Source organism: Pleurodeles waltl, chromosome 8 (assembly GCF_031143425.1).
Source record: "Pleurodeles waltl isolate 20211129_DDA chromosome 8, aPleWal1.hap1.20221129, whole genome shotgun sequence".
Taxonomy (NCBI): Eukaryota; Metazoa; Chordata; class Amphibia; order Caudata; family Salamandridae; genus Pleurodeles; species Pleurodeles waltl.
In genome coordinates, this window is record NC_090447.1 from 180,016,075 (window position 1) to 180,040,162 (window position 24,088).

General features: G+C 47.2%; 1 protein-coding gene across 1 annotated transcript in view; it reads left to right on the plus strand.

Annotated features, from left to right (window-relative positions):
* PAXBP1 (PAX3 and PAX7 binding protein 1) overlaps window positions 1–24,088 on the plus strand; it is a 336,981-nt gene that overhangs the window by 89,613 nt on the left and 223,280 nt on the right. The window lies entirely within an intron of this gene.

Genomic DNA, 24,088 nt, shown 5'->3' on the forward strand with positions numbered 1-24,088 from the left:
AACTTTGCTGCTTACTAACCTGCTATTTCAAATCTTTTTCATTTAGTCTTGCGCAGTAGATAAGTAGATAGGTCTGGTGACTCAGTGGTGTAATGCATCCACTGCAAAAAACTGTGTTCAACCTCATAGTTACAGTTTCGAATCCTGGCTGGTACACTCAGCCTTTCACCCTTCAGAGGTCAATAAAATGACTGTCATTTAGTTGGGTAACAAAACATATTTTAATTCAGCGTCAGGAGGCCTTTTTGGGTGATTGTGTGCTTTAAAAATACATGGTCTAAGGTTCTTTTGTTTACCCTGCAAATTATACTTAGCAACAAATAGTGTATATTCAAATTATAGATGTTTCTCCCTATAAGACAGAATAGTTGGGAGTTTGAGATGGCAGTCTGCATGTACCCCATAGTTGCCCTAACTATTCTATTTAGGATATATAGGAATATTGTCTGTTTTTGCGCCAAAGTCTTTTAAACTCATGATCTACAGCATTATTAACTTATTGAAATGTTGTCAGAAGCTTGCCAAGTCAATTTACTTGTACAGTTAGCACCTGTGTTGGCTCAATATTGAAAGGACGGCATATAAGGTATTTTTAAAGTGTTAGGTGGTGTCGTGTACTGGACTGTATCTCTCTCTCCAAGCTTTGGACATCTAAATGTTTTCAAGATTTTGCACTTATGACTAATACCAGGTCAGTGGATTCTCTAAGACACTTTCTACCCTCCAATCTGATGATTACTACCATCCTTCATATTTTCCCAGATGTAGGGAAAGAGTTTAAGACTGACTTAGTTACTGAAGTACCAGTAATGCGTTTCATTTTAGCCTTTCCTCATATGGCCTGACTGCCATTTCATCAACCCCATATTTCGCAAGAAAAGGAAATTATGTTCCATGAGGATGGGTCTTTCCATTTCAAAGCAAATATTTATGATCTGAGGGCTTTGCCTTCTGTGTGAGGCCTTTGATACATATCTAGGTTATTGACACCTGTTGAGGAAATCCATTGAGATTTTAGGACAAGTGGAAACCAGTAGAAGCAACAGAAAGATGACTAAATCCTTAAGCTCTAGAAGTAGCCCCTGTGGGGGAATCCTTTCTGAACTTTGTACCATTGACCACTGTAGCAGTTCTTCAGTGAGCTAGGCCTGCCCTTCAGGTCTAATTCTGGGAGCCTGTTTTATGAAGTTCTTGCTGCAAGGCTTACCCAGTGTGTCCATGGGGCCTGATTTCAGTGTTGGAGCTGAAATGTTTCTTAAAGTGTGAAACACTGCTGTAGTAACCCTTTAGCCATGCATACTGAAATCACATGTATTGCACGGAAAGCCCCCTATTACTAATTAACAGCCAAACGTTGCTACTTGCCAATGGCTCTTTTGAAGCCACTGCATCGGCCATTAGTGAAGTTGGCATTGACCTTGTCAGCACTGCATCCCCAGATAATTTCTAAAGACTTGATTTCTGATAGATACTTCTACCTGTAGTTTTCTCACCTGTTAAATATCACAGTGTGCCCCACTGCATGTGGAAACGTTTTATAGCTCTCACATGCCATAGGGAGAACTGCCTCCACCCAGGCACTGGAAACAATGCCATTGTCATGCCACTGGAGCCATATAGCTCCCGTTCCGGTACATCAATGTCATCTGGAACTCACCTACTTAGCATTCAATCAGTGTTTCTCTTGAATTTCTCCAAATTCAGTCCAAGTGCACTGTACAGAAATGGCTCCCTGTTGCAGTTACCCCCCACTTTTTGCCTGATACTGATGCTTACTTGACTGAGAAGTGTGCTGGGACCCTGCTAACCAGGCCTCAGCACCAGTGTTCTTTCACCTAAAATGTACCATTGTCTCCACAAGGGCCCTGATGCCAGTGAAGGTCTCTAAGGGCTGCAGCATGTCTTATGCCACCCTAGGGACCCCTCACTCAGCACAGACACACTGCTTGCCAGCTTGTGTGTGCTGGTGGGGAGAAAATGACTAAGTCGACATGGCACTCCCCTCAGGGTGCCATGCCAACCTCACACTGCCTGTGGCATAGGTAAGTCACCCCTCTAGCAGGCCTTACAGCCCTAAGGCAGGGTGCACTATACCACAGGTGAGGGCATAGGTGAATGAGCACTATGCCCCTACAGTGTCTAAGCAAAACCTTAGACATTGTAAGTGCAGGGTAGCCATAAGAGTATATGGTCTGCAAGTCTGTCAAAAACGAACTCCACAGCTCCATAATGGCTACATTGAATACTGGGAAGTTTGGTATCAAACTTCTCAGAGTAATAAACCCACACTGATGCCAGTGTTGGATTTATTAAAAAATGCACACAGAGGTCATCTTAGAGATGCCCCTTGTATTTTACCCGATTGTTCAGTGCGAGTATTTAGGGGCTCCCCAGAACCTAGGAAACTAGATTCCTGCAACCTAAGAAGAGGACTGCTGAACTGAAAAACCTGCAGAGAAGACGGAGACATCAACTGCTTTGGCCCCAGCTCTACCGGCCTGTCTCCCCACTTCTAAAGATACTGCTCCAGCGACGCGTTCCCAGGGTCCAGCAACCTCTGAAGCCTCAGAGGACTACCCTGCATCTAGAAGGACCAAGAACTCCCGAGGACAGCTGCTCTGTTCCCCAAAGACTGCAACTTTGCAACAAAGAAGCAACTTTGAAACAACACATGTTTCCCGCCAGAAGCGTGAGACTTTGCACTCTTCACCCGACGCCCCTGGCTCAACTTGTGGAGAACAAACACCACAGGGAGGACTCCCCGGCGACTGCGAGACCGTGAGTAGCCAGAGTTGACCCCCCTGAGCCCCCACAGTGACGCCTGCAGAGGGAATCCCGAGGCTCCCCCTGACCGCGACTGCCTGCTTCGAAGACCCGACACCTGGTAAAGACACTGCACCCGCAGCCCCCAGGACCTGAAGGATCCGACCTCCAGTGCAGGAGCGACCTCCAGGTGGCCCTCTCCCTTGGCCAGGTGGTGGCTACCCCGAGGAGCCCCCCCTTGCCTGCCTGCATCGCTGAAGAGACCCCTTGGTCTCCCATTGAATCCTATTGCGAACCCGACGCTTGTTTTCACACTGCACCCGGCCGCCCCCATGCTGCTGAGGGTGTACTTTCTGTGCTGACTCCCCCCCCCCCCCCCCCCCCCCCCAGTGCCCTGCAAAAACCCCCGGGTCTGCCCTCTGAAGACGCGGGTACTTACCTGCTGGCAGACTGGAACCGGGGCACCCCCTTCTCCATTGAAGCCTATGCGTTTTGGGCACCACTTTGACCTCAGCACCTGACCGGCCCTGAGCTGCTGGTGTGGTAACTTTGGGGTTGCTCTGCAGCCCCCAACAGTGGGTTACCTTGGACCCAAATTTGAACCCCATAGGTGGTTTACTTACCTGCAAAAACTAACAAACACTTACCTCCCCCAGGAACTGTTGAAAATTGCACTGTCTAGTTTTAAAATAGCTATTTGCCATTTGTGTGAAAACTGTATATGCTATTTTGCTAATTCAAAGTTCCTAAAGTTTCTAAGTGAAGTACCTTTCGTTTAAAGTATTGTTTGTAAATCTTGAACCTGTGGTTCTTAAAATAAACTAAGAAAATATATTTTTCTATATAAAAACCTATTGGCCTGGAATTGTCTCTGCGTTTGTGTTCCTCATTTATTGCCTGTGTGTGTACAACAAATGCTTAACACTACTCTCTGATAAGCCTACTGCTCGACCACACTACAACAAAATGGAGCATTAGAATGATCTCTTTTTGCCACTATCTTACCTCTAAGGGGAACCCTTGGACTCTGTGCATGCTATTTCTTACTTTGAAATAGTACATACAGAGCCAACTTCCTACATTCTTTGTAAAAAAAAAAAAAAAACAAGCTGTGCATGGAAAAATACCTGCGCCACCGATGTGACGGCATCTGAAGCTAAGCTAAGCACAAAATGGGGTCAGTTGTCAAAATGTAGTCGTGGTTAAATATAGATAGCGTTACAGCTGGCCCCTTGAAATCCAGCTGCCTTCCCCAGCGATCCTTCCCAGGAGAGTTCAGTGGTGCAGGCCCCCTCGTGCTCCACACAGAACCTGGGAATATTCCTCAAGGTGGCAGCTGATGGGTAATACAAACTTGAGGCACTAGTATAGAAAGTGGTTTCTGCTGGCCCTTTTGACTTTAATGCAGCTTTACTCCTGCGTAGATATACACGTGCCCTTTGGGACAGGCACAGATGATGTTACCTAGTCTCCCAGAGCATTTTCAAGATAACGTCACAGAAGTAGTGCAAGATGGACAAGATGCATCCAGGAAGGTAACCTGGAACTGAATTGGATACAGCAGACTCTGCAGCCAACCAGTACTATGGGCACCTTGGTGGCTCTCTGATGACATGCATGGCTCATCTCAACAGGTTTCTCAAGTGTTAGTCTAATCCTCACTGAAGGATATGCCATTCAGTGGAGTATAGCTGTTCAGAGACAAGGTTAATCCAGTTCTAACTCTGTTTAAGATGAGAAGGGCTACAGTCCGATTATTGGGTCTGTAGTTCTCAGCAATTGACTGTCGATAGTGAAGAAAATGTAAGGGTTTTTCCATTGCGACCTGCGCAGCCTCCGATAGCAAAAGCAGCTCTTGTGGCAGTATATAGTCCGAAAGCTCAGGGGAAGTCGGGCCCAGCAGTTTTCCTCCTCCTCCCCTGCACCACCAAGAAAGTCTTTTTAGCTCACTCTAGCAAAAGCATGTTAATCTCATGGGAGTGTGGGTATCCACCTCTGTAAAGGCCTGTTAGGACATAAACTCTGATCAATGGATCATCGGAGTGTAAAAAGGAAGAATGCACCACCCTTCCAGCAGTCCTCTTCCCATACCACTCCCCTGTATTTCTTAATTCAGAAGACCATCTCAGGATACTGCAGTAAGAGGAGGCTGCCCTGCTGCAGAAAGGAGCAGTGGGATAGTTGCCAGTGCAGGGGATGAGACAAAGGTGCTACTCACAGCACATCCTTGTTCCGAAGAAGGACAGAAATCTTCGTTCAGTCCTAGACCTCAGGGTTATGAACCTTTTTCTCTGCAAGGAAATGTTCAATATGCTGTCCCTAGCTTGAGGTCTTCCAGCGTTGAAGGCAGAACACTGATAAGTGTTACTCGGTCTGCACGATATTGATTTTCTGGAGGTGATACCATGTCATCTTAGGTTCAGCTCATAACCAGTTTGTGGTCCTTGCAATTGGACTGACATCAATATCCAGAGTCTTCATGAAGGAGATGGTGGCGGAAGCGGCCCATCTCTGAAGAGTAGGCCTCTCAGTACACCCATACCTGGTCGGCTGGCTCTTAAAGACCAATCACCGCAGTTGGTGCGCATCACTTACAGGCAAGTGCCTCACTGCTGTTCCAGCATAAGATTTTTCATCTGTGTACCCCAAGTGTCACCTAGAGCCCTCTTAGCACCCTTTATTTAGAGGGGCATACAGGACGTGACATAGCTTCAAGCTTTCCCTCCACCCCTAAAGGATCCAAGAAATTTGGCATATAATTCTGATGTTTCAGGAGGGAGCTTGGATTTCAGTCTTGATTGTTCTCTGCCTACTAACTCTGCTGCTTCCTGCATTCTCCTGGTCAAATATACACACTGACAAATTAGGGCTGTCCAGCGGTGCATCCACCGCAAGGGTTCCAGGCCAATAGGTTTTCGTATAGAAAAATATATTTTCTTAGTTTATTTTAAGAACCACAGGTTCAAGATTTACATGTAATACTTCAAATGAAAGGTATTGCAGGTAGGTACTTTAGGAACTTTGAATTAGCAAAATAGCATATACACTTTTCACATAAATCACATATAGCTATTTTAAAACTAGACCCTTTGTGTAATTTTCAACAGTTCCTGGGGGAGGTAAGTAATTGTTAGTTCTTGCAGGTAAGTAAACCACCTACGGGGTTCAAGTTTGGGTCCAAGGTAGCCCACCGTTGGGGGTTCAGAGCAACCCCAAAGTTACCACACCAGCAGCTCAGGGCCGGTCAGGTGCAGAGTTCAAAGTGGTGCCCAAAACGCATAGGCTTCAATGGAGAAGGGGGTGCCCCGGTTCCAGTCTGCCAGCAGTTAAGTACCCGCGTCTTCGGAGGGCAGACCAGGGGGGGTTTGTAGGGCCCGGGGGGGGACACAAGTCCACACAGAAAGTACACCCTCAGCGGCACGGGGGCGGCCGGGTGCAGTGTGCAAACAAGCGTCGGGTTTTCAATTGAGATCAATGGGAGACCAAGGGGTCTCTTCAGCGATGCAGGCAAGGGGGGGGGGGGGGCTCCTCGGGGTAGCCACCACCTAGGCAAGGGAGAGGGCCTCCTGGGTGTCACTCCTGCACTGGAGTTTGGATCCTTCAGGTCCTGGGTGCTGCGGGTGCAGAGTCTTTACCAGGCGTCGGATTTTAGAAGCAGGCAGTCGCGGTCAGGGGGAGCCTCGGGATTCCCTCTGCAGGCGTTGCTGTGGGGGCTCAGGGGGGGAACTCTGGCTACTCACGGTCTCGCAGTCGCCGGGGAGTCCTCCCTGAAGTGATTGTTCTCCACAAGTCGAGCCGGGGGTGTCGGGTGCAGAGTTTCAAGTCTCACGCTTCCGGCGGGAAACGCAAGTTGTTTCAAAGTTGCTTCTTTGTTTCAAAGTTGCAGTCTTGGGTGAACAGGGCCGCTGTCCTCAGGAGTTCTTGGTCCTTCTAGATGCAGGGCACTCCTCTGAGGATTCAGAGGTCGCTGGTCTCTGGGGAGAGCGTCGCTGGAGCAGTGTCTTTAGAAGGGGGGAGACAGGCCGTTAGAGCTGGGGCCAAAGCAGTTGGTGTCTCTGTCTTCTCTGCAGGGTTTTTCAGCTTAGCAGTCCTCTTCTTCTTAGGTTGCAGGAATCTGAGTTCCTAGGTTCTGCGGTGCCCTTAAATCCTAAATTTAAGGGCGTGTTTAGGTCTGGGGGGTTAGTAGCCAATGGCTACTAGCCCTGAGGGTGGGTACACCCTCTTTTTTCCTCCTCCCTGAGGGGAGGGGGGCACATCCCTAATCCTATTGGGGGAATCCTCCATCTTCAAGATGGAGGATTTTTAAAAGTTAGTCACCTCAGCTCAGGACACCTTAGGGGCTGTCCTGACTGGCCAGTGACTCCTCCTTGTTTTTCTCATTATTTCCTCTGGCCTTGCCGCCAAAAGTGGGGCCGTGGCCGGAGGGGGCGGGCAACTCCACTAGCTGGAGTGCCCTGGGGTGCTGTAACAAAGGGGGTGAGCCTTTGAGGCTCACCGCCAGGTGTTACAGTTCCTGCAGGGGGAGGTGTGAAGCACCTCCACCCAGTACAGGCTTTGTTCCTAGCCAGAGTGACAAAGGCACTCTCCCCATGTGGCTAGCAACATGTCTGGTGTGTGGCAGGCTGCTAGAACTAGTCAGCCTACACGGATAGTCGGTTAAGGTTTCAGGGGGCACCTCTAAGGTGCCCTCTGGGGTGTATGTTACAATAAAATGTACACTGGCATCAGTGTGCATTTATTGTGCTGAGAAGTTTGATACCAAACTTCACAGTTTTCAGTGTAGCCATTATGGTGCTGTGGAGTTCGTGCATGACAGACTCCCAGACCATATACTCTTATGTCTACCCTGCACTTACAATGTCTAAGGTTTTGCTTAGACACTGTAGGAGCACAGTGCTCATGCACTTGTGCCCTCACCTATGGTATAGTGCACCCTGCCTTAGGGCTGTAAGGCCTGCTAGAGGGGTGACTTATCTATACTACATAGGCAGTGTGAGGTTGGCATGGCACCCTGAGGGGAGTGCCATGTCGACTTAGTCTTTTTATCCCCACTAGCACACACAAGCTGTCAAGCAGTGTGTCTGTGCTGAGTGAGGGGTCCCCAGGGTGGCAGAAGACATGCTGCAGCCCTTAGAGACCTTCCCTGGCATCAGGGCCCTTGGTACCAGGGGTACCAGTTACAAGGGACTTACCTGGATGCCAGGGTGTGCCAATTGTGGAAACAAAAGTACTGGTTAGGGAAAGAACACTGGTGCTGGGGCCTGGTTAGCAGGCCTCAGCACACTTTCAAATTAATACTTAGCATCAGCAAAGGCAAAATGTCAGGGGGTAACCATGCAAGGATGCATTTCCTTAAACAGCCTCTCTAGGGGTAGCTGTGGATGAGCAGCCAAGGCTTATCTAGGAGACCTTCAAAGCTCATGCAGTACCATTGTAGTCACACAGCACTCGCACACATGAAAGAAAACACTCAGTGTTACAAGAAGGGTACTTTACTTTAGTGACATAGTTACTAAAAGGTACTAGAGGCAACCCTCCAATAGGACATAAGTAACACATTAGATATGTACACTAGTAATCAGAAATAGGCATAAATAGCAATAGAAAACAGTGCACTAGCAAATAAGCAATAATGACCTTAGGGGGAGCCCAAACCAATACTTTAAAAAATGGCATACAAATGCAAGACCCCCACCAAGGTAAGTGTGATGTGTAGAGGGGAACTGGGAGTACTGGGAAACCCCAACGGTAAGTACCAGAGTGCCCCACAGCGACCAGGAAGAAAGGAGTAAGATACTGGATTTTCCCCCAAACCACCCAAAAGGAAGGAAAAGACATGCTGGAAGAAGGGGACCAAGTCCAGAAGTCAGAAGAGTCCACTGGGGCAGGAGCCACTACCACCCAACTGGTTGCAGGAGTTGGTCGACGGTAGGATGAAGATGGTTAGGAATGCAGCCCTGAAGCAGGTGAAGAGTTCCTGGAGGATGCAGTCGATGTCCCACTCCGGATGGATGATTGTAGTCGTTCAGTGGTGTCGAATAGCCACCATCAAACCTTGATAAAGGCAGAAGTCTCAGTGAAGCAAATGTGGAGCTGCCGGGGACCAGCAAGGTCTGGGAGGACTCAACCCACATGGGGAGTCCTAGGCAGACCCTCAGCAAGACAGAGTCAACAGAAGAAGAGGCAGCCTCCATAGGAGACGCACTGGAAGAGTAACCAGGAGTCGCAGAGAAGCACACACGGCACAACTGGAGAAGGGTTTCAGACCGCAGGAGAAGCGCACAGGGAGCTGTGCGTTGCAGGAAGTAGGGCTTGGGGCCTGAAGATCCCTTGTAGGAGATGCCAACAAGCCTTGGTAGCTGCAAGACACGTAGTGCACGGCGGTACTGCCCTGCGTGGGAAGGTAATGGCTTACCTCCACCAAAGTTGGACAGCTGGCAGAGAAGACTAAGAGGACTACTCTGGACCACCACCTGTGATGCAGGATCCAGGTAGCTCAGGATGAGAGGTGATCCACGCAGCCAGTCGTCATTGCAGTTGATGCCTGCTGATGCAGGGGAGTGACTCCTTCACTCCAAGGGAGATGCCTTATTCCTTCTCATGCAAACTGAAGACTTGCCGCCGCAGAGGACGCACAGCCGGGGAATGTTGCAGAAGCTGGAAGACGCTGTGGAAACAATGTTGCAAGCAGTCTTCGTCGTGGATGCAGATTGTCGGTTCCTGGAGGGTCCAGTAGCGGTTCCAGTGGCTAGAAGTTGAAGTAGAGGTTGCAGAGGAGTCTTGCTGGGTTCTCCCATTGCCAGGTGACCACCTATAAGGAGGGGGCTCTGACGTCACCTGCCTGACCTGGCCACTAAAATGCTCCCAGATGTGCCTGCCAACCTTGAATTCAAGATGGCAGAACCCAAGGACGCTCTGGAGGAGCTCTGGGCACCACCCCTGGGGTGGGGATGGACAGAGGAGTGGTCACTCCCCTTTCCATTGTCCAGTTTTGTGCCAGAGCAGGGACTGGGGTCCCTGAACCGGTGTAGACTGGTTTATGCACGTAAAGCACCAAGTGTGCCTTTCAAAGCATCCCAGTGGCTTGTGGAGGCTTCCCCTCCCAAGCCATGTAACACATATTTCCAAAGGGAGAGGGGTGGTGGCAGCAGCTTGGGCTGCCCAGAAAACCCCAGAAGGTTGGTAGGAGAATGCGAGGGGGAGGAGGGTTCTCGGAGGAGCCCCTAGAGTGCATGGAATCATACTTTAAATACTGGCAACAGTACTGGGGTATGAGTCCGACATGTTTGACATCTAGGTTCGGAGTTGCCATTATGTAGCTGGACTTGGGTAACAACCTATGTCCAGTACACGCATAAAATGGCGTCCCCGCCAGGAAGTCCAGGAAAATGGAACTGGTGTTCGTGGGGGCACCTCTGCTAATGCAGGGGTGTCCTCACACACAGGTACATGCACCCTGCCCTTTGGGCTAGCAGGGCCTGCCATAGGGGTGACTTACAGTGACCTGTAGCAATGGCAGGCCTACAGATACACTTTGCATGGGCTCCCCATGGGTGGCATAATACATGCCCTGAGTACCATATAGTAGGGGCTTACATGGGGGCACCAGTATGCCAAATGTAGGGTGTAAGTAACCGAGTTACCAAGTGAGAAGGGAGAGAACATTATCAATGGGGTCCTGGCTAGCAGGATCCCAGTGAACAAAGTCAAACACACTGACAACAGGCAGAAAATGGGGGTAACCATGCCAAGAATGAGGGTACTTTCATACAACCTGCAAAAAGGGGGCAAAAACAGGGTAGCTTATCCACTCTGTGATAGCCTTTGTGATGCCGACGTCCCTCATCGGCTGTTCTGGTTGTGGCATTGGAGTCCGGACTGGACTTACACAAGCGTTGGTTGCTGCAAGGGGTCTGGTACCTCAGGTGGCTCCAGTGGAGTCTCTTCACTTGGTTTGGAGACGGGTTGGTCCTGCTGTAGCTTAGTGACCTCCTCTTGGGCGACTGCTGCATCAGTGGACCTGTACATCAGCATAACGGTGAACGGACTTTGCGGTTGGTGCCTGCAGGGAAGTGACTCCTCCTCTTCAAGGGAGATGCTGATGGCTTGTGAAGTGCTGAAGGCTTTATAAAGCTTTTTGAGGATGCATAGCTTCAGGACGAGTCAGATTGTTGTATTTTAGTATATGGTTTGGGCTCCCCGTAGGGTCAATAAGATCACTTTTTATGCATATTAATGATAACTAGTGTTAGGAAATGCCTCCTTGGCATGGTTACCCCCTGACTTTTTGCCTTTGCTGATGCTATGTTTTGAATTGAAAGTGTGCTGAGGCCTGCTAACCAGGTCCCAGCACCAGTGTTCTTTCCCTAACCTGTACTTTTGTTCCCACATTTGGCACACCCTGGCATCCAGGTAAGTCCCTTGTAACTGGTACCCCTGGTACCAAGGGCCCTGATGCCAAGGAAGGTCTATAAGGGCTGCAGCATATCTTATGCCACCCTGGGGACCCCTCACCCAGCACAGACACACTGCTTGACAGCTTTGTGTGCTGGTGAGGACAAAACGAGTAAGTCGACATGGCACTCCCCTCAGGGTGCCATGCCAACCTCACACTGCCTATGCAGTATAGATAAGTCACCCCTCTAGCAGGCCTTACAGCCCTAAGGCAGGGTGCACTATACCATAGGTGAGGGCACCAGTGCATGAGCACTGTGCCCCTACAGTGTCTAAGCCAAACCTTAGACATTGTAAGTGCAGGGTAGCCATAAGAGTATATGGTCTGGGAGTTTGTCAAACACGAACTCCACAGCACCATAATGGCTACACTGAAAACTGGGAAGTTTGGTATCAAACTTCTCAGCACAATAAATGCACACTGATGCCAGTGTACATTTTATTGTAAAATACACCCCAGAGGGCACCTTAGAGGTGCCCCCTGAAACCTTAACCAACTACCTGTGTAGGCTGACTGGTTCTAGCAGCCTGCCACACTCGAGACATGTTGCTGGCCCCATGGGGAGAGTGCCTTTGTCACTCTGAGGCCAGTAACAAAACCTGCACTGGGTGGAGATGCTATCACCTCCCCCAGGCAGGAGCTGTAACACCTGGCGGTGAGCCTCAAAGGCTCACCCCCTTTGTTCCAGCACCACAGGGCACTCCAGCTAGTGGAGTTGCCCGCCCCCTCCGGCCACGGCCCCACTTTTGGCGGCAAGGCCAGAGGAAATAATGAGAATAACAAGGAGGAGTCACTAGCCAGTCAGGACAGCCCATAAGGTGTCCTGAGCTGAAGTGACTCTAACTTTTAGAAATCCTCCATCTTGCAGATGGAGGATTCCCCCAATAGGGATAGGAATGTGACCCCCTCTCCTTGGGAGGAGGCACAAAGAGGGTGTACCCACCCTCAGGGCTAGTAGCCATTGGCTACTAACCCCCCAGACCTAAACACGCCCTTAAATTTAGTATTTAAGGGCTTCCCTGAACCTAAGAATTTAGATTCCTGCAATTTACAGAAGAAGAGGACTGCTGAGCTGAAAAACCCCTGCAGAAGAAGAAAGAAGACACCAACTGCTTTGGCCCCAGCCCTACCGGCCTGTCTCCTGCCTTCAGAAGAAAAACTGCTCCAGCGACGCTTTCACCAGGACCAGCGACCCCTGAATCTTCAGAGGACTGCCCTGCTTCCAAGAGACCAAGAAACTCCCGAGAACAGCGGCCCTGTTCAACAAAGACTGCAACTTTGTTTCCAGAGGAGCAGATTTAAAGACCCCTGCAATCCCCTCAAGAAGCGTGAGACTTGCAACACTGCACCCGGCGACCCTGACTCGACTGGTGAAGAAACAACGCTACAGGGAGGACCCCCAAGCGACTCCAAGACTGTGAATAACCAAAGTTGTCCCCCCTGAGCCCCCACAGCGACGCCTGCAGAGGGAATCCCGAGGCTCCCCCTGACTGCGACTGCCTGACTCTGAAATCCCGACGCCTGGAAAAGACCCTGCACCCGCAGCCCCCAGGACCTGAAGGATCGGAACTCCAGTGCAGGAGTGACCCCCAGGAGGCCCTCTCCCTTGCCCAGGTGGTGGCTACCCCGAGGAGCCCCCCCCTTCCCCCCCCTTGCCTGCCTGCACCGCTGAAGAGACCCCTTGGTCTCTCATTGAAAACAATTGGAAACCTGACGCGTGTTTGCACACTGCACCCGGCCGCCCCGCGCTGCTGAGGGTGTACTTTTTGTGCTGACTTGTGTCCCCCCCGGTGCCCTACAAAACCCCCCTGGTCTGCCCTCCGAAGACGCGGTGTAGGAAGTTGGCTCTGTATGTGCTATTTCAAAGTAAGGAATAGCATGCACAGAGTCCAAGGGTTCCCCTTAGAGGTAAAATAGTGGTAAAAAGAGATAATACTAATGCTCTATTTTGTGGTAGTGTGGTCGAGCAGTAGGCTTATCCAAGGAGTAGTGTTAAGCATTTGTTGTACATACACATAGACAATAAATGAGGTACACACACTCAGAGACAAATCCAGCCAATAGGTTTTGTTATAGAAAAATATCTTTTCTTAGTTTATTTTAAGAACCACAGGTTCAAATTTAACATGTAATATCTTGTTTGAAAGGTATTGCAGGTAAGTACATTAGGAACTTTGAATCATTTCAATTGCATGTATACTTTTCAAGTTATTGACAAATAGTTACTTTAAAAGTGGACACTTAGTGCAATTTTCACAGTCCCTGGGGAGGTAAGTTTTTGTTAGTTTTACCAGGTAAGTAAGACACTTACAGGGTTCAGTTCTTGGTCCAAGGTAGCCCACCGTTGGGGGTTCAGAGCAACCCCAAAGTCACCACACCAGCAGCTCAGGGCCGGTCAGGTGCAGAGTTCAAAGTGGTGCCCAAAACGCATAGGCTAGAATGGAGAGAAGGGGGTGCCCCGGTTCCGGTCTGCTTGCAGGTAAGTACCCGCGTCTTCGGAGGGCAGACCAGGGGGGTTTTGTAGGGCACCGGGGGGGACACAAGCCCACACAGAAATTTCACCCTCAGCAGCGCGGGGGCGGCCGGGTGCAGTGTAGAAACAAGCGTCGGGTTTTCAATGTTAGTCTATGAGAGATCAACGGATCTCTTCAGCGCTGCAGGCAGGCAAGGGGGGGCTTCCTCGGGGAAACCTCCACTTGGGCAAGGGAGAGGGACTCCTGGGGGTCACTTCTGCAGTGAAAGTCCGGTCCTTCAGGTCCTGGGGGCTGCGGGTGCAGGGTCTTTTCCAGGCGTCGGGACTTAGGTTTCAGAGAGTCGCGGTCAGGGGAAGCCTCGGGATTCCCTCTGCAGGCGGCGCTGTGGGGGCTCAGGGGGGACAGGTTTTGGTACTCACAGTCGTAGAGTAGTCCGGGGGTCCTCCCTGAGGTGTTGGTTCTCCACCAGCCGAGTCGGGGTCGCCGGGTGCAGTGTTGCAAGTCTCACGCTTCTTGCGGGGAGTTGCAGGGTTCTTTAAAGCTGCTTCTGGAAACAAAGTTGCAGTCTTTTTGGAGCAGGTCCGCTGTCCTCGGGAGTTTCTGGTCGTCGTCGAAGCAGGGCAGTCCTCAGAGGATTCAGAGGTCGCTGGTCCCTTTGGAAGGCGTCGCTGGAGCAGAGTTCTTTGGAAGGCAGGAGACAGGCCGGTGAGTTTCTGGAGCCAAGGCAGTTGTTGTCTTCTAGTCTTCCTCTGCAGGGGTTTTCAGCTGGGCAGTCCTTCTTCTTCTTGTTGCAGGAATCCAATTTTCTAGGGTTCAGGGTAGCCCTTAAATACTAAATTTAAGGGCGTGTTTAGGTCTGGGGGGTTAGTAGCCAATGGCTACTAGCCCTGAGGGTGGGTACACCCTCTTTGTGCCTCCTCCCAAGGGGAGGGGGTCACAATCCTAACCCTATTGGGGGAATCCTCCATCTGCAAGATGGAGGATTTCTAAAAGTTAGTGTCACCTCAGCTCAGGACACCTTAGGGGCTGTCCTGACTGGCCAGTGACTCCTCCTTGTTGCTTTCTTTGTTCCCTCCAGCCTTGCCGCCAAAAGTGGGGGCCGTGGCCGGAGGGGGCGGGCAACTCCACTAAGCTGGAGTGCCCTGCTGGGCTGTGACAAAGGGGTGAGCCTTTGAGGCTCACCGCCAGGTGTTACAGCTCCTGCCTGGGGGAGGTGTTAGCATCTCCACCCAGTGCAGGCTTTGTTACTGGCCTCAGAGTGACAAAGGCACTCTCCCCATGGGGCCAGCAACATGTCTAGTGTGGCAGGCTGCTGGAACTAGTCAGCCTACACAGACAGTCGGTTAAGTTTCAGGGGGCACCTCTAAGGTGCCCTCTGGGGTGTATTTTGCAATAAAATGTACACTGGCATCAGTGTGCATTTATTGTGCTGAGAAGTTTGATACCAAACTTCCCAGTTTTCAGTGTAGCCATTATGGTGCTGTGGAGTTCGTGTAAAACAGACTCCCAGACCATATACTCTTATGGCTACCCTGCACTTACAATGTCTAAGGTATTGCTTAGACACTGTAGGGGTACCATGCTCATGCACTGGTACCCTCACCTATGGTATAGTGCACCCTGCCTTAGGGCTGTAAGGCCTGCTAGAGGGGTGACTGACCTATACTGCATAGGCAGTGAGAGGCTGGCATGGCACCCTGAGGGGAGTGCCATGTCGACTTACTCGTTTTGTTCTCACTAGCACACACAAGCTGGCAAGCAGTGTGTCTGTGCTGGGTGAGAGGTCTCCAGGGTGGCATAAGACATGCTGCAGCCCTTAGAGACCTTCCTTGGCATCAGGGCCCTTGGTACTAGAAGTACCAGTTACAAGGGACTTATCTGGATGCCAGGGTCTGCCAATTGTGGATACAAAAGTACAGGTTAGGGAAAGAACACTGGTGCTGGGGCCTGGTTAGCAGGCCTCAGCACACTTTCAATTGTAAACATAGCATCAGCAAAGGCAAAAAGTCAGGGGGCAACCATGCCAAGGAGGCATTTCCTTACACGCGGGTACTTAACTGCTGGCAGACTGGAACCGGGGCACCCCCTCCTCCATTGAAGCCTATGTGTTTTGGGCACCTCTTTGACCTCTGCACCTGACCGGCCCTGAGCTGCTGGTGTGGTGACTCTGGGGTTGCTCTGAACCCCCAACGGTGGGCTACCTTGGACCCCAATTTGAACCCCGTAGGTGGTTTACTTTCCTGCAAGAACTAACATTACTTTACCTCCCCCAGGAACAGTGAAAATTGCACTGTGTCCACTTTTAAAACAGCTAAATGTGTTTTATGTAAAAAGTATATATGCTATTGTGATTATTCAAAGTTCCTAGAGTACTTACCTGCAATACCTTTCAAATGAGATATTACATGTAGAATTTGAACCTGTGGTTCTTAAAACAAACTAAGAAAAGATGTTTTGCTATACAAAAACCTATTGGCCTGGAATTGTCTCTGAGTGTGTTCTCCTCATTTATTGCCTGTGTGTATGTACAACAAATGCTTAACACTACTCCTTTGATAAGCCTACTGCTTGACCACACTACCACAAAATAGAGCATTAGTATTATCTCTTTTTGCCACTATCTTACCTCTAAGGGGAACCCTTGGACTCTGCATGTTATTTCTTACTTTGAAATAACACATACAGAGCCAACATCCTACATCTAGTGTACATATTTAGTGTGTTTACTTACCTCCTATTGGAGGGTTGCCTATTTAATGTTTTGGTACTGTGTTAATGTAATAAAGACCCTTTATTTTCGTAACACTGAGTGTTTTCTTTCATGTGTGTAAGTGCTGTGCGACTACAGTGCTATTGCATGAGCTTTGCATGTCTCCTAGATAAGTCTTGGCTGCTCATCCACAGCTACCTCTATAGAGAGCCTGGCATCTAGACACTGCCTACACTAATACGGGATACCTGGTATAAGGTGTAAGTACCTCAGGCACCCACCACACACCAGGCCAGCTTCTCCACAGGCCCACCCAAGAATTGTGGGCGTTTTGACTCAAGAGCACCCTGTGAACAAAACCTGCTGCACCTGAACTCTTAAGTCCCGGGTCCTCAACAACCAGCTGTGTTACCTTGAAACCAGGACCCCTACTGACAGAGTTCACACAACCCCTCCCCTGTTGAGCTCCCAAACTTGTCTCCCTCCCTACCATATTAGCTTGTGGCCCCTCTTAGCCAACCATGCAGTGCGCAAGGGACCTGACCTATCCAATACCTCTACACCAGAACAACTCAGGGAAGATAAAAACTGAACTGCTGGTGTTACTTATGACCTTGTCTCCAACATCCTGCGACCTAAAGGGGACCCCCCCAGAAGTGACTGCAAAGACCCCTATGCAGTAAATTTACTTTATCCAAAGGAAGTCCTTTACTGCCTAAAAGCGCTTTGAGTGAACTGGTTTCTTATACTAATTAATATACTGCAACTGTACTTACCTTCTTTGAAGGTGTTTTGGTGTTGAAACATTTTATAAAATAACTATTTTTTCTAATCTTTGCTCTTGAGTTTCTTGATTAGAGACTGAGTTCAACAAATGCTTAGCACTACCCTACCCTCTAAGTCTAAACTGCTTGCCCACACTACCACAGAAGAGAGCATTTGGAATTACATTAACCCCTCTAAACCAATAAGCGTTGTCTGGACTATTTGCATAGTCACCCCTTACATTCTGTACACTACCTAGATAGCCAGCTTTTTACTACCTTGGTCCACCAAAAAGAAAGATTTACTTAACTCTAACGAACGGCTAAGACCTTTGTAATCAGGAGACCTGTTGACCAGTGGTGACAAGAACTGCACTGTCCTCCTCTGGTGCACCCTGGGTGGTTGAGAGACGACCCACTATGTTTGTAGATACTTGGGTTGCCCTAGAAACACTCACTGCATCGCGTATCCCCAGCATCAGGACCGCGGTGAAGGATAAAAATACAAAGAGGACCCTGAGACTGCCGTCCCCAGAAGTGGTCCTTTTGACTAGCTCCCAGCCCGATGTGGCCTGTCGATGCGAAGAGAAATAGCCATTTCAGCCAATTGGTTTAAAACCTCTAAACCGCTTACGTCTTACTACATTTCTCCTGTACTACAGTGATTTACTTACCTTTTGGGTGTCTATTTAAAAATCAAAATAACGCTATTTTTATAAATTGGTGTCGGATTTTTAGTTCCTTTTTTTCTTATCTACTTTTTTGATACTTCTAAATGCTTTACACTTCATTTGATTAAGTCTGATTGCTGTGTGCAGCTACCTAGGACTAAGCTAAGGGTTCTATTAAAGAACTTAACTGGGCCGGATGAGATTGACATTAATACATGGTGAGGTCTCACAACCATACCACATAATAATCCACTTTCGTGAATACAGACATCAGCCGTCCCTATCCACAGAAGCATCTTTATCATTTGGAAGAAGAATTGCACTTTTGGCCCTGGCAACCGTAAAACCCCCCATAGTTCCCTAGACCAGTGGTTCTTAACCTGCTGACTCCTTTACCCCAACTTTATCATTACTGGAATCCCGGGACCCCACTGAGCCATTTCGGAAAACCATGGACCCCAGCCTAAGCATTTTCAATGATTTAAACCAAAAAACAATACACAAAAATACAGCAACAAGCATTCATCAAATATATATACAAAGGATTAAATATTGTATCTAATTCAGAAACATACATAAAAATCAAAATGTTAATTTGAATGGGAATCTTGGAGTTTTTCTAAATTCAATTGAGCCCACTTAATGTCCTTACTATGTTCTGTTTGCACTTGCACTGCTCCCACGAACCAATCTGAAGAGACTAATTTAATTTTTAGTTGTCAATCTCGAGTTCCTTCATAGTTACAGAACGTTCTAAAAGGTTCAGTTTTACTCTTTACTGGTTTATGTATATACACTTTATTAATCTGTTAATATTATTTATTTTCTAACCAACCATGGACCCCCTGAGTAGGCTTTGCATACCCCACGGGTGTCCTGAGACCACAGGCTAAAAACCACTGCCTAAGACAAATTTGTTCTATCGTCCACTAGTCCATTTTTGTCTAGTGTCAGTTTTCACAAAAGAACCTGTGGCCTATAATAACGGCCACTGAAATAACACAATTCTGCTGCCCTGCTGTTTTCTGCATCATAATAGATTTGCCACATAATCCTACATCTGTGGAATAATCAGCCGATCTTAACAAAAAAGAAACATTGGCCCTAAATCGGGCAGGTCAAAAGAAACTAATGTCCAAAAGATTTCAGGGTTAGTTCGGTCATTGGAACTGGTTTAGGATACATCAAGCTTGACTCTGTTAATCATCTGGATACTGTACATTCAACTTTAGTCCCACCAACGGAATCAGACGGTGGGTGTCCTGCAGTTCTTTAACCCTGGGACTAAGGGTTAGGAAGTTATTTAAGTGGCCTGAGATATGCGTGCTTTCTTATCAAATAGCGGGGCAGATCTGACCCATGTCTCAATATGGACAGAGTTTGAATCTCCGAAAGATACATTGACTTACACCGTTGAATGTGGCATCTTTGTATGATTTATCCTCTCAGAAATTTGGCTGCAGAGAAGTAGTAGCATCCATGTTTTCCCAAGGGGCCTGTTCTGGAAACTAGGAGGGTAAGAGAATGCTCAAGCTATTAAGCATAATACTCACTTTGTCCTTTTCACTGCACCTTCTTAATTACACTGCACTTTCCAATCACTGTGTTGTCGAGAGGTGCTTTGGTCTCACCCCTTCACCAATGATAGTGCATGTAGACCCCATTTGTCAAACGAGGTATGTCCACAGTTTTCTAAAAATGTTTGTTTTATCTTTTTTAGGTCATCACCATCAGGAGTAATTTCTTTTCAATTTGCTAGTTAGGTATAGCCTATTTACTTGAGTATTTTCACCTTCTTAGTGAGGACTAGGTTTCTTAATCACCACCAGATCTGTAGGAACTAATAGGATGAGAAACATGTTGATCGTGATCTCTGTAGTGTATATTGTGGGTTTCGTACAGGTTTGGGTTTTCCTTCGCTGAGTTATTAGATGGGGAGCCCTTAGGTTTCTCCTTTTCTTCCTTTTCCATTTCATCTAGGAAAATTTGGACACTACTCCATACATTTTTCCCTCCCATGGTTTTAATTTTGACATAGGTTCCCATCTGTTTGTCCTTAGTAAAATAGTCTATAGTCAATTTTAATTCCACTTCTTCTAGTCCTCTTCACTTTGCACTCATCTCTGCTATCTTGAACAAAGGATCTCCAGCAAAGAGTCGCACCCTCTGCCCCCAGGGCCCGTCCGGTATTGCAGTGCCTGCTTGATGAGGAGCATTGCCTAATGATGAAGCATGTCACCAATTGGTGAGTGAGGGCTCTTGCTTCTGACTCTGTGATGTTCGATGACCTGTGGACACTCCTCTTTTATTGGGTGTGGTGTGTCTTTTCTCTGAACTGTGTACCTTGAGTAGTTATAGATCAAAAGTTACTCCAGACATGATGGCATCTGTTGCTGCGCAGTTGAAGGCTCTTATCAATGGGTGACTGATCATCTTTTGTTGATTTTTGATGTACTTCCTTGTTAAACTGCCACTAATGAGGTGAAGTCTTTGCTCAGACAGTGTTCAGAACTAAAAGCTGTAGTGGATGGGCCCGGTCAAACAACAAAAGCTTGCTGCGCATGGCTAAAAGCAATGCACTGCCTGCACAGTGACTTTGGGCTGATGTAGGACCCCCACCTTCTGTTGACCACTGAAGTGACTGCATACGCCAAATGACCAAGCACAGCACAACTGATGGTGTGCTTCCTGGTACAGGCTTGCACCTACTGTCTCTTGAGTAAAGCCCATGTATTTCTTCCACTGACATGGTGGTGCGGGTCGAGCCCTGCAGCCAGACCAAGCTCCTAGAATCTGCTGAACATAACTAAATGCTGCATTGTGGGCAAGTTGTTTTTTTGGGGGGGGGGGGTCACTATGGCCTGTCCAGAGGTCAGGCAGGCCATGTGCTCACACCCTGCTGCAAACTGTTGAAGGTTCTGTACGGTATATCAAATCAGTATGGTTGTCGCCTATCATTAAATATCATCAAAAACTTGCTGAAAAAATCTTTGTGAAAAGTAAGTCGTGGTTATTGTGTCAAATGCACATATTTGCAGATACTTACAAATGCATTTACAAAGGAGTTTTTGACACGGAGAGCCGGAGTGAAAAATCAATGACCAAAGGTCTGTTTATTTTTGCTGCAGCAAAGAGGACAGGTTTACCACTGGCATCCCAGGCCCGAAGTAAAGTGTGCTAACATGAAGCGTTTAACAGTGATATTTATACTCCTACATCAAAGGATACATAAAGTGTGTAAATAATGATATACGTCATACAGATATTTTAGGGAGTTAATCAGTTTTCCACACACCGGTTCCATTCCCAGCTTTGTCCTTGCCTCCCCTCTGCAGCTGCCTGACTCCCCACATTCTTGAGACCCTTCAAAGGATTGCGTGGTTCAAAGGTATAGATATCAGCCTTTCCCTCCCCAAAATACAACAGCCGAGGTCAGTTAGTTATTTTGAACACATAATTATAATGAGTACCGTGCCCCAGTTAGGGAAAGAAACCAGCTGCAAGCCTATGGTGTGGAACCATGCTTATTTTACTTAAACAAATATACATAAGATAACATATGTGATAGACAGTGCGTTCAGAGACAAAAAAGCTCAAACTTACACGTGTAAAAGAAACGAATCAATTCAAAATGGATTCTAACAATTGTTGCTCATAATATATTACAATATGTTTTTTTTTTTTTTTGTTTTTTTTTGTTTTTTTTTAATACAGTGAAGGTGCCCTTATGGTCCCATAGCAAATAATAGGATCATTGAAATTGTGCAGTTATTGTATGCTAGTGAAACCGTAAATATCACCTACACTTCTCACATGATCACAAATGACATCAATGCTTTTACTGTTGTGGACACTGTTGTAATAGTACTAACTGGCTTCATAGTGATATCAACACATACAGGTTACCCACTCCTGCCTTCCCCATGGCTGCCATGCAGCATCAACGTTGTGAATTAACGACGTGCAGGACATCTAGGAACTGGACTGGATGGATTATGAGCACACGTTCCGCCTCTGTTGCAGTCATGGTGTTGATTGCTGATGTGATTAGCCTTATTTGCAACATTTGTCCAGGGTTGTCTTCCAACGTGGGGGAACAGGAGATAAGCCATGTGAGCGGCTTTGATGTGATATGGTCATAAACCTTTGGCATCTTGGTTAGGCTCCTTTGCTGTGATCTACTTCACAGCTCATCTGGTACCTGGCAAGCACATTATGTGCCTTTGGCACCCCCAACTAAAAGACTGCTTCAATTCTGCATAGAGCCTCACAATGGTTCCTAGCATCCTCTCCAGGGCTGTTTGTAAGCTGGAGGTTGCAGGCATTGCTAGGTGTTCTTGCCATGTTCATATATTTCATTTCCTTGTGACTTAGTGAAGAGCCTTTGATAAGGAAGAAAACATTACTTACCAATAGCACAAGTTTTCTACCAAGTTTATCTTCGTTAAATTCATAAACTATTCTCACTCTTTATCGTTGCAACCACAGCAGTGGAGGCAGAGGTACTGTGTCTTTCAGGTGGTGGTGTAAATGAACGTAGGCAAGCTTTTATTATGTATGCTGGGATTATGGTGTAACATGGTCAACCTTACAGCAGACAGACCGTTTTTTCTCTGTCAGGCTGCATTCTACTGGGACCCTTTCCATCTATTTTTTTCCCATTAACATGTGAGAGAGGACAATTTTTGGTCAGCATTTTTAATGTTTTGATTGCTTCGCTTACACAGATGTTTTAAACAGTAAAAAAATGGAAAGAAATTGTTGCCTTCAGAGTTGTTTTTTGCTTGTATTTGGAGCATTTGTTCCCTCTCCTCTTATGGGTGTTTATGTTCTCATCCATTTGTGCAGATAGTCAGTGTTTCAGAATTTAATGGATACCTCTGATCATATAGGTCTGTGTTACAGGTAAGTAGCGCTTTAGTTTTAACATCTCACTTCTGATCTTTCTAAGCACTTTAAAAGACCAGTGTTACAGTTACTAATTTATGGTGCTCTGGGTACCTGTCTCAGAAGGATGACTGTCTTGCCAGGGGTTCTAACTAATAACTTCCATAGCACCTCATTTGCCAGAGGCATACGGTTAGCTCACTGGTCCTTTCTCCCAGCTGACGTTTCTTATCTAATTTCACCAGATACAGTTAGCTGATAAATTGTCCAGTAGGATCATGAAACTTGAAAGTAGTCCATTTAAATAATGGGTGAGCCTTCATGAACTACTTGCTGGGCTACCAGCTTTGCTACAGTAAATCATCTTGTTAGTATCCTCAGAACAGTTGTTCAACTGGATGAACTGCTGAGGGAGAGGCTGGGGCCACAAGGTCTGAAATTGGAATGCAGTCTGTTAATCACTGACATCCAAGCCAATTGCTTACACGTCAGAAAACGCCTGAAAGCTTATCTGTTAAAGCCGCGTTTCTAAACAAAATCTCCTGACTTTGCTAGTGAAATCTCAGGCTTTACGCTATTGCTTATCATTTGTACCTAATAGGGTGTGCAGTTCTAATCCCTTTTTTAATCAGCTTGGATATTGGACCTGTCCCTCTTGCTTTTTGTAGGAACCGAAAGGTTACTCTCCTAGAATTACACCACTCCCAAAATAAATTCTATACTATTATAGATGAATGTAATTGTGCATTGATCAGAAAATTAAAAACTAGAGGCTGAGAGGTTGAATAGAATTGCCCTCCTAAAGATGTAAATATACTGCTGGAAAATTATACAAAATAGTCTTTCATGGCACTATGAGTTAACGACCATTTCTTTATTTTTGTTGAAGCTAAGAAAGTGATGGGTAAGATGTCTTCTCTATCCCTTTCTCTCTTAATCACGCTCACACACATGCTCTAATAAGAACAAATTATCTCAGATGCAAGCAGAAATACTAAATTGTTTTAGTTGGGGCTTAATATTCAGCACTATAAAATGTTCAATCCTTCTGGTTCGCATCAGAAATGACCTGGAATATAGGCCTTAAAAATTGTTCTAGTCCTAGTTTGTTGAAGTCTGACTTTCTGTGCTCTGCGTTCTCTATTTGTTAAAATTCCTGCTTGATGATAACATCAAATCGTTGGGAGAGTTCAATCCCAGATAATTATATGTAAACCAACAATTTAATTTAACATGATATGGATTTCAGTGCTATCTATTAACAGTTTGGCAAACAAAAATAATATTGAATATACAACAACACTCTTTTACCCATGGTTTATAAGAGGTGATCCTGTTTGGCTCCAAGTTTTAGAAATCTATAG